Below are 8120 nucleotides of genomic sequence, written 5' to 3' on the forward strand. Positions count from 1 at the left end.
ATCATTGTTATAGGACAGATATAAAAAACTACAATTCACCAAAAAAAAAAAAAGAAATAAATAAAAAACTACGATGGGTATCTAGAGACTTTCAATTATTAATAAAGTAACATACATAGAGTATACCAATTCAGATCCTCTATGGCGTGCTGCTCGTAGCGGTCTATGTGGTCAGCGCAGAGTGAGTCGTGTGCACAATGATCGCCTTACCTTTGCCCAAATGCCTTGTCCGAGTAAGGATAAGGCAGTCATTGCACGCACAACTCACTCTGCACCGCACAGACCGCTACGGGTAACGCACCGTAGAAGATCTGGATCCAACGGTGTTTATGAAAAACTTTCTCCATCCAGAAAAAAGGACAACCAAAGCCCAAAAGCGTTACATAGTGGACAGAGAATTCATGTGAATAAAAAACCAAAAATCCAAAGTCATGTGTAAAAGATCCCATGGACCACCGATCACTTCACCATTCATGTGAGACACTGGAACTTGCAGAGTCTATTCATATAAAGAGAGAAAGAGAGAAAGAGAGAGAGAGATCGAATTCATGTGTGCCACTTGTAGATCGTGATTAGCCCCATTCCAAGCATTCTAAGCCTCTCAGATCCTATCGTGGTTACACGTGTCATCCCCTCTCTTCCTCTCCCCTTCTCTCCCTTCTCCACCACTCGATAAGTACCCCCCAACCTCGTCTCAATCTCTTCCTATCTCTCCATCCTTCCATCGATCTATCTCTTTTACTGTAATCCATAATGGCAACTATGGCAACTGCCCTCACTTCTTCACTCTCTTCCAAGCCCAAGATTTCTTTCTTGGACAACCAATCTTCCTTCCATGGCGTCCCTCTTCCATCTCGTTTCTAACCCATCAAATCCTCCTCCTTCCCTAACCTCTCCATCTCCGTGTCCTCATCATCTCCACCCTACGATCTCCAATCCTTCAAATTCGAACCCATCAAGGAATCCATCGTTTCCCGTGAGATGACCCGTCGATACATGATGGACATGATCACCTACGCCGACACCGACGTCGTCATAGTCGGTGCCGGCTCCGCTGGTCTCTCCTGCGCTTACGAACTCAGCAAGAACCCATCAGTCCGTGTTGCTATCATCGAACAATCCGTCAGCCCCGGTGGCGGAGCTTGGCTTGGTGGACAACTCTTCTCCGCCATGGTCGTTCGTAAACCTGCTCACATGTTCTTAGACGAATTGGGCATCGAATATGACGAGCAAGACAACTATGTTGTAATCAAGCACGCAGCTTTGTTCACCTCAACCATCATGAGTAAGCTTTTGGCAAGGCCAAATGTTAAGCTATTTAATGCGGTGGCGGCAGAGGATTTGATCGTTAAGGAAGAAAGGGTTTCCGGTGTGGTTACGAATTGGGCTTTGGTGTCGATGAATCACGACACACAATCGTGTATGGATCCAAATGTGATGGAAGCGAAAGTGGTTGTGAGTTCTTGTGGGCATGACGGTCCCTTTGGTGCCACTGGAGTGAAACGCCTAAAAAGCATTGGAATGATCGATAGTGTTCCTGGGATGAAAGCTCTTGACATGAACACAGCTGAAGATGCTATTGTTAGGTTAACGAGAGAGATTGTTCCAGGAATGATTGTTACAGGCATGGAAGTTGCAGAGATTGATGGAGCTCCAAGAATGGTAATTTCTATTAATTTTAATTTTGCAATTCTTGCTCTGTTTTTTTTTTTTTTTTTTTTTTTTTGTAGATTGTTGTAGTTATTAACTCTGTTTTATGTTTTTTTTTTTTTTCAAAATTTGAAAATTTAGGGACCGACGTTTGGTGCGATGATGATATCGGGGCAGAAGGCAGCACACCTTGCATTGAAGGCATTGGGAATGCCTAACGCCATTGATGGAACCAACGGTGAGGCACAAAACATTCAACCAGAGCTTATCCTGGCCGCTGCAGACTCTGCCTCTGAGATTGTCGATGCGTAAGATACTGAAATTATGAGAGACAATTAAGATAGAAATGGAAAAGAAAAGTGAACATGATAGATGTCGTCCTTTCTTGCTTTCTCTTTTTTTTTTTGTTGGTTAGTTTTTTTTCTTTTTTGTTAATAAAAATCCTTTGTTTTTTTTTTTTTGGGCTGCAAACTGTCTTTATGGAATCGTGTTTTAATTTTGTGAGATGAGACTCGTATATTGGGGGTAGAGGAGCATGGTTTTAGTGCACGGTATCAGATCAGGTATCGGTCATCTTTAAAATCAATATAATATCTATACGTATAGGTATTGACATGAATCTTATACATATAGACATGAATCGATTGTATCGGATAAGTTTACTTTTGGATTTCCTTAAAAAAAAGAGTTTTCTTAACTATTTTATCCTTTGTTGATACCGATCTGAGAAGGTGTATTAGGGCTGAAGCACATGGAAGATTTATTGAGATCAATAGTTTGGCCACTAGCCCAACAGTAAATGTCCAAGCACTCCATTTTTTTTTGGTAAAGATGTCCAAGCACTCGTTCAAGTTACATATTTCCTGCAAGCAAGCTTACGAAAACAACAAGTGGTCATCTGCAGAAAAAAAGATGAGTAATGGTCATACCCTTTTTTTCCACCCTAATACCATGGATCAGATTTCCGAACTCGCCTGAGCTAGGAGATTGCTAAGACCTTAGTAGCAGAGCAGGAACAAATCTAACGACAATTGATCACCTTGTTGGATGCCCCTAGAAGGAGAAATAGATCCTCTTTCAGCACCATTGATGAGAAATGTATATCTCGATCACCGACCTAATGCAAGCTATAATCCATTCAGTGAATTCAGAACAAAATCCTAGCTACAGAAGAATCTTCCCCATGAAGTCCCATTCCACCCTATCATATGCCCGCTTCATGTCCAGTTTTAACCCCATGAAAATCTGTTTTCTTTTTTTTCTTTTCTTGATGTAATGGAAAACCTCATGAGCTGCAAAAACGTTGTTAGAAATAAGTCTCAACTAGAGAAAAAAGAATTTGTTTCATTTCATCTAAACTAGGCATTAGATATAGCATATCATTATCCTCCTCCCCGAACACATGGATGGATAGATTGAAGAACAATGTGGAGAGAATCTTCCTCAATTCCTTTTGAATGGAATACCAAACGATAATAATCAATGACCTCCATATATACATCCTGATCTGTTGATGTCAAATCCCAAATAGAGTTTCAACTTCAATATTTTATTTTGTTGTGTCCTTTGAATTGTGATTGCATGGAAGAACCTAGCATTAAGATCCCCACACACTAGATCCAAGAGATATGTGACTTTTGGTGCAAAAAAACCTCCTCCCTTGTAAGGGCCTCCTCCAGCTCTCTAAACAACACTTTTTCTCTCTCTTGGGATCCAGATGATACATGAAGAAGTTGCTCCAATTCATACTTTAAGCCTTGAATCTTGGACTGGAGATAGCCAAATACTTTGACATTCCACCTACGCAGAGTGTCCCTGCACAATGTCAATTTTTTACTGAGCCTATAGATGGAGGAGTACTAACATGCCTTGAATTCCACACAGAAGATACTACGTAGGCACATTCATAATCTTGCAAAGGAAAAGTATCACCTCCAGTTTGCTGACCGGTCCAGTTCCCCAGTTCCTCTAATAGGGGGATGGTGGATCCCACCCGGGCAGGGTGTTTGGGCATGGGTAGAGAGGTCATTTCAGCCCCCCATTGTTAGAGGAACTGGGGAACTGGGCCGGTCAGCAAACTGGAGGTGATAAAGATCCATCTTGCAACCTCTTAGTTGCAATGGCAAGCTTTCCAATCCCCGAAGTGGACAGATGACATGTCATCCTCCTGAAGTGTTTCCTAAAGCTTCTAGAGGAAGCTAGGAAGAATCCTGTCGAAAACTCTTTAAAAAATCATGTCAGAGTTGAAGCGATATCTTGTCAGGAATCTTGGAACAAGACACTTCAGGCAGACTAGCTCAGATCGTTCCACATTAGAATACAGTCGACCAAGATGGACCGCTGAGATCATCAAAACCTCTGACTAAAGCCTAGCATTTCAAGCTGAGCTATAGGGACCGAGGTGGCCATCAAAACTTCAAATCAAAGCATCAACATTTCAAGCTGAGATAAATGGACTGAGGTGGTAGCCAAAACCTCTTCATAGCATCGACATTTCAAGCTAAGCTAAACGAATTGAGGTGGCAACCAAAACCTCAGGTTATCGCCCATGCATTTCAGGTCGAGCTGAACGGGTAGAGGTGGAATCCAAAACCTCAGGTCGTCACCCTGACATTTCAACTGAGGTAAAACCTCCAACGGCAAAGCTGAGCTGAACAGGTAGAGGAGGAATCCAAAACCTCAGGTCGTCACCCTAACATTTCAATTGAAGCGAAACCTCCAACGGTAAAGCTGCACCAACCGAGCAGCCAAGCAGACCTAGCTGTGGTGAAACGACCAATGACTGAGCAGCCCAAGTCGAGGTGAGGCTACTAGAGGCCAAGCTGAACCAGCCGAGGTGAAACCCTTGACAACCGAGCTACGCTAGTCAGATGAGAGAGAACAAGATGGGTGAATATGACCTTTTACTTCCTCGGACCCATTTGAATCCAAAGGAGTAGGGGGCATTTGATATGCATAAAAATGACTCACCAATGGGTGATCGACACATAGTAGAAGACCAAGTCAAAGTGGAAGATTATGGGTGAAGCTACTGTGACCCATTTAGACTCGAACTCTCTCATCGTGTGGCCGCCATAAAGAGGTTAGGGACTTTCCATAAGGACAACTTTCCTTTTTTGCCTCCTACTAGGAATCGGATTACTCCATCGATAATATTTTATTTTGTTGTTTGGATTTTTGATTTAAGCATCAGAGAGTCCCCCTGTGAATCCGTTCCAACCCTCGCTCGTGCCCAATTCTTTGTTCTTGGTGCACAGGTCTCCTCCCAATACGATGATTCAGATTCCATTGACAACAAATTCTATCGTAAGGCAGTGGTGATGGTGGAGTGGAGAGAGAAAGAGAGAGAGTTTCGGCTATTACTTGCTGCTTCCCCGCAAGTAGGATTTCAGATTTGCGGAGAACCAATTTTATATATATATATATATATATCTGATAATAGAAATATAAGAACCATTAAGAGAAACTTATAACAGATCAAAACCGACCAGACCTTAGTTTTAAACGTGTTTTTGCTAACAGTCCCAATCAATCACTCAGCATGTTTCAAGCCTAATTATAACCGTCCGATTGAATAGAGAAACATGACCATACCGTAGCCTATGAGGCCATGCAACCCGACTGAAGCCGACCAGACTCGATGGATCAATACCCCTACTATTAACAACTGCAGTTCTTGAAGTGAAGTGAAGTGAATCGATCATCTTCAAACGTCAGGGTAGTCCTTCTCCAAATGCCCGAGTTGTAGAAAGGTTTGTCTTTTTTAAGATCATAAGTCCAACAGCTGCACAATACCTAACCAATGTGAAATTAAAACTTCTCATTTCTAACCATGGAACTAAACTCATTGCATTATTCGGGACCACCTTCAGTCAAAATTCGGACCAATGGTTTATGCTGCCGAAAAGAATGGACATTTTAGAGAACTGCAAACCGGGCAGCAAGAATTTTCCTGATGCTGCCCGTAATTGCAGGCACCGAAATGAAATCCCACTCTGATTAAAAATTATATTTTGAAAAATACTAAAATCTAAAGAGGTATTTACGAACCCAAAAGGGAAGGGGATTATTCCAATTCGGGGCGTGTGACATGCTGTCCGATTTGCAGGAAACTTTTGTTCAACGAATTCTATATCTTAGGGACATTTAAGAAAAAGAAATTAAACTCAACAAATTCAAAAAATGAAGTAGAGAAGACATCCATGTCCATCATCTTTTCCAAAGCTGTTCTTATCCCTTTTGACCACCAAAATATACCCCAATTCCATCCACTGATCATGTCTCATTTTAAGGTGTCTTCACCATAAACCTAGTTACTTACCAAAAAAAAAAACATAACTATTGCACCGTTAATTTGTGTTGAACAACCGTTTTATGAAAGTGGAAGAATCTCTAGGCCAAACCCACTTGCTTGATCGGTAGAAGTGACAAGGTCGCAATTGAAAACTTTGGGACTACGGAAAATGTCAGACATCAAAGTGAACATGTATAGGGCTTTGTCTAATTGTCTCCCACAACTCCAGTAGTGGTTTCTTCTCTACCCAAGAATATATTTAATATATCTTTTTGACCTATAAGCTGTGTATAACTTTATCTCTAGGGAATCCATTGGTTTTCTCATCCCTTAGCCTGAAAGACCTTGTCATTGACATGTAAGATAGTTTGGTCATACTCCACTCCTTAGTTTCTAGTACTTTGCATCCAAACCTTGTGTATCTCATGCTGTTTATGTTACTGAAATTTCAATCAAAAAAAGATCGACCGTTTTATAGAACTCCCTCTCCTAGTTAATAAGAGAATGATCATCGGTTGATTCACTTGAGAATTATTATTATATGCCCTAGTATGCCTTTGTTCTCCATGAGAGAGAGAGAGAGAGAGAGAGAGAGAATATTTTCTGGGTGCGAAGAGAAGAGAGAGTATGATGGACATGATAAACAACTGTTCAATATTGCAACTTGTTTACACCCTATTTCAGTCAATAGACCAACCTATTTCAGTCAAGACCGACCTATCAGTCAGTGACCAATAAACACTCAGTGACCAATGAACGGTTAGTAACCGATGAACGATCAATGATCGACGAATGGTCACAACAATGTAGTTATAACTAACCCTTAAAGAAGTGGGTAGTTGCGTAACTACCAGAAACCACTAAAACTACCAAAAATACTTATAAAAGAACAGTTCAACAACAAAGGAAGAGATACCTAGATCAACAAAACAGCCTTTCCATTACATTTTATCTATTACTTTTTAGATGTAGACTTTTTCTTTATTTTGTAGCACTTGTCTTTTGGCCTGTGTTTCAAGAGGCATTCCTTGGAATAGGGGGTGCAAGTTTGGCCCATCTAGCCCGAACCCACCCTGAGCCCGAACAAGGCCTGGGTTGAGATACCTAGCCTTGAGGGTGGGTTAGAGCTGAAAATTTTTTACCCAAAGTCAAGATCGGATCGGGTTAGAGTTGAGGCCTCAGGCTAAGTTCGACCCGGCCCGACCGACCCTATTTTAAGTTATACTATAAAATATGTATTGATATACTATATATATTATAAACTTTAAATGTCACACATATTTTATTCTATATAAAGATAGCAAGTGATACAATATTTCATGTAAAATTGATAATTTCTCCCCGACCTAATCCAACTCAGTCCAGTCCATGCATCTTTCCCTTCCCCCACTCCATGATCAGGGCCAATCAGGGTCAGCCCGGCCCGACCCTAAGGGTGGGTTAGGGTTGGATTTTCCAGGCCCTGAGTCAGGGTCAGGCTTGGGCCCAGCTATGGGAACTCAGGGTTGGGTTGGGGTTTTAAAAAGCCCGACCCAACCCAACCCTGTTGCAACCCTATCTTAGAATAATATAGTTGTCTTTTGGCCCATGTTTCAAAAGATATTAGAGTATTTCATCAAAAAAAAAATGGATATTAGAGTAGTTTATTTGTATTTTGGCCCGTGTTTCAAAAGACATTAGTTGTATTTCAAATTTGGTTTCGTGTTAATGTTATTAACATCAGCTTGTCTCTATCCTTCTTCTTGACATTGTGATTTTTATTATTTAAAATGTTTGGAGCAATCGAGGCATTAGAAAGATCTCACACTCTTGATTAGAAATTAAACACGATCCATTCAGTCATCTCTCGAGTCTTTGCGACTCTAACACGCCCGCACCTCTTCAACTCACGTGATGCCAAAAATGTTGTAAACACAACTTTAAATAGATCTACAACAAGGCTTACGGAGCATATATAAATAGGTCATTTAACCATAAATTCGTCTTAATTGTTGGCTTAAAAATGCCAAAAATCAAATAATAAGCACACCCCTTGGGTTTTACTACAAGGACCATTTTATTATTTGTAACTTCCAGTACTCTTCAAGTTCCTCAATAATAAACAAAATGAAACTCAGATGAAACCTCCCAGCCAACAGAACTTCCCACTCTGTCGGACATTACAAACACTTACCTT

At 40.9% G+C, this 8120-nt stretch overlaps 1 pseudogene; it reads left to right on the top strand.

Moving 5' to 3' along the window:
* Positions 1-710: 710 nt before the first annotated feature.
* Positions 711-1987, top strand: LOC122654653 (annotated as a pseudogene).
* Positions 1988-8120: the final 6133 nt, after the last annotated feature.

Source organism: Telopea speciosissima, chromosome 3 (assembly GCF_018873765.1).
Source record: "Telopea speciosissima isolate NSW1024214 ecotype Mountain lineage chromosome 3, Tspe_v1, whole genome shotgun sequence".
Classification (NCBI taxonomy): Eukaryota; Viridiplantae; Streptophyta; class Magnoliopsida; order Proteales; family Proteaceae; genus Telopea; species Telopea speciosissima.